The sequence below is a fragment of the Cariama cristata genome, unplaced genomic scaffold, assembly GCF_000690535.1.
Source record: "Cariama cristata isolate BGI_N322 unplaced genomic scaffold, ASM69053v1 scaffold14680, whole genome shotgun sequence".
Classification (NCBI taxonomy): domain Eukaryota; kingdom Metazoa; phylum Chordata; class Aves; order Cariamiformes; family Cariamidae; genus Cariama; species Cariama cristata.
Genome location: NW_009596495.1, coordinates 20,668 through 21,328, shown reverse-complemented (window position 1 = coordinate 21,328; position 661 = coordinate 20,668).

Genomic DNA, 661 nt, shown 5'->3' with positions numbered 1-661 from the left:
GAGTAACAACTTTTAACCAGCAAGGTGTTTTTTGGTTTGGTTTGGGATATTAATGGTTGCTTTTTTTAAAAAAATTCATTAAATTAAATGAACTGTACTGACAAGATTACCTTCTTCCTGAGGTAACAGCTGATGGTTTTCAGCATAGGAGTAGAAACATCATCACTTGGAAGCAAATCCAATTTTCGCTCTAAACCATTTTCACTCTGTCAGCAGATTTCCGTGTTAAAATGAATAAAATACTCAAGTCTCTTTCTGTTGCAACAGTGAAAAATTTGGTGAGAGTAACATGCAAGATGAAATTGGGTGTCGAACCTGCAGGATGCTAACTTGGTAGCAACCATTTGGATTTATCTTGGCTATCAGTCATAAGGTGCCATATCTCTGCAGCTGGAGCGGTAGAACAGCTTGGCTGGACATTTTGGGAGAAAGAGTAGCTGGAAATGTGGTTACTGTTGACCCAAAGGTAAGCAACAACAGCTGCTAAGGCGCAACAATCTCTCGGAGTCGCATAAGCTATAGCGGAAATTATGGCTCACAAGTATAGCTTGAATTGATCAGCTTTTAGACAGGTTCCATCCCGAATCATAGAACAGTTTGGTTGGAAGGGACCTTAAAGATCATCTAGTTCCAGCCCCCTTGAATATATTCCATGGGTTTT